This window comes from Mchenga conophoros, linkage group LG13, assembly GCF_057382185.1.
Source record: "Mchenga conophoros isolate Kocher_MC1m ecotype Shallow Benthic linkage group LG13, M_conophoros_male_GT1.1, whole genome shotgun sequence".
NCBI classification, from domain to species: Eukaryota; Metazoa; Chordata; class Actinopteri; order Cichliformes; family Cichlidae; genus Mchenga; species Mchenga conophoros.
In genome coordinates, this window is record NC_140538.1 from 32,377,980 (window position 1) to 32,380,479 (window position 2,500).

The following is a 2,500-nucleotide window of genomic DNA, read 5'->3' on the forward strand; positions in this document are numbered from 1 at the left end:
CTCCTCGTGCCTATGGTACGACAACTTTTCTCGTGCCTATGGTACAACAACTTTCCTCCGTGCCCCTGGTACGACAGCTTTTCTCGTGCCTATGGTACAACAACTTTTCTCGTGCCTATGGTACAACAACTTTCCTCCGTGCCCCTGGTACGACAGCTTTTCTCGTGCCTATGGTACAACAACTTTTCTCGTGCCTATGGTACAACAACCTTTCGCCGTGCCCCTGGTACACCGCTCAGTAGCACTTTGCCACACAAACTCCCTCGTGCCTATGGTACGACAACTTTTCTCGTGCCTATGGTACAACAACTTTCCTCCGTGCCCCTGGTACGACAGCTTTTCTCGTGCCTATGGTACAACAACTTTTCTCGTGCCTATGGTACAACAACTTTCCTCCGTGCCCCTGGTACGACAGCTTTTCTCGTGCCTATGGTACAACAACTTTTCTCGTGCCTATGGTACAACAACCTTTCGCCGTGCCCCTGGTACACCGCTCAGTAGCACTTTGCCACACAAACTCTCCTCGTGCCTATGGTACGACAACTTTTCTCGTGCCTATGGTACAACAACTTTCCTCCGTGCCCCTGGTACGACAGCTTTTCTCGTGCCTATGGTACAACAACTTTTCTCGTGCCTATGGTACAACAACTTTTCGCCGTGCCCCTGGTACACCGCTCAGTAGCACTTTGCCACACACACACTCCTCGTACCTATGGTACGACAACTTTTCTCGTGCCTATGGTACGACAACTTTTCTCGTGCCTATGTACAACAACCTTCCCCGTGCCCCTGGTACACTGCGCAGAAACTCTTTGCCACACACACACACCACTCGTGCCTATGGTACGACAACAGGCCCGGGGACCTACATCGCACCTTGCTCTTGCCTCCCTTACAGCTGAAAAAGGTCCATGCCTGTGCCCTGGCCCTGCTGAAATTCCCTCTCCATTTAGCCGAGGCAGTGAGTCGGCCTCCTGTCTCCCTTTACGGTCGAAAAAGATGTGCTCCTGGGCGCGCTGGCCCTGCTGCTACTCACATCGGGCATGGACCTGGACCTCCAGCAGGCCCCGGGGACCTACATCGCACATTGCTCTTCCCCTCCTTACAGCTGAAAAAGGTCCATGCTTGTGCCCTGGCCCTTCTGAAATTCCCTCTCCATTTAGCCGAGGCAGAGAGTCGGCCTCCTGTCTCCTTTACGGTCGAAAAAGATGTGCTCCTGGGCGCGCTGGCCCTGCTGCTACTCACATCGGGCATGGACCTGGACCTCCAGCAGGCCCGGACCTACATCGCACATTGCTCTTCCCTCCCTTACAGCTGAAAAAGGTCCATGCTTGGTGCCCCTGGGCCCTTCTGAAATTCCTCTCCATTTAGCGAGGCAGAGAGTCGGCCTCCTGTCTCCTTTTACGGTCGAAAAAGATGGTGCTCCTGGGCGCGCTGGCCCTGCTGCTACTCACATCGGGCATGGACCTGGACCTCCAGCAGGCCCCGGGGACCTACATCACACCTTGCTCTTGCCTCCCTTACAGCTGAAAATGGTCCATGCCTGTGCCCTGGCCCTGCTGAAAATTCCCTCTCCATTTAGCCGAGGCAGTGAGTCGGCCTCCTGTCTCCCTTTACGGTCGAAAAAGATGTGCTCCTTGGCGCGCTGGCCCTGCTGCTACTCACATCGGGCATGGACCTGGACCTCCAGCAGGCCCCGGGGACCTACATCACACACTTGCTCTTGCCTCCCTTACAGCTGAAAAGGTCCATGCTTGTGCCCTGGCCCTTCTGAAATTCCCTCTCCATTTAGCCGAGGCAGTGAGTCGGCCTCCTGTCTCCCTTTACGTCGAAAAAGATGTGCTCCTGGCGCGCTGGCCCTGCTGCTACTCACATCGGGCATGGACCTGGACCTCCAGCAGGCCCCGGGGACCTACATCACACCTTGCTCTTGCCTCCCTTACAGCTGAAAAAGGTCCATGCTTTTGCCTGGCCCTTCTGAAATTCCCTCTCCATTTAGCCGAGGCAGTGAGTCGGCCTCCTGTCTCCCTTTACGGTCGAAAAAGATGTGCTCCTGGACGCGCTGGCGCCGGCTGCTACTCACATCGGGCATGGACCTGGACCTCCAGTAGGCCCCGGGGACCTACATCACACCTTGCTCTTGCCTCCCTTACAGCTGAAAAGGTCCATGCTTTTGCCCTGGCCCTTCTGAAATTCCCTCTCCATTTAGCCGAGCAGTGAGTCGGGCCTCCTGTCTCCCTTTACGGTCGAAAAGAGGATGTGCTCCTGGACGCGCTGGCGCCGGCTGCTACTCACATCGGGCATGGACCTGGACCTCCAGTAGGCCCCGGGGACCTACATCACACCTTTGCTCTTGCCTCCCTTACAGCTGAAAAGGTCATGCTTGTGACCTGGCCCTTCTGAAATTCCCCTCTCCATTTAGCCGAGGCAGTGAGTCGGCCTCCTGTCTCCCTTTACGGTCGAAAAAGATGTGCTCCTGGGCGCGCTGGCCCCTGCTGCT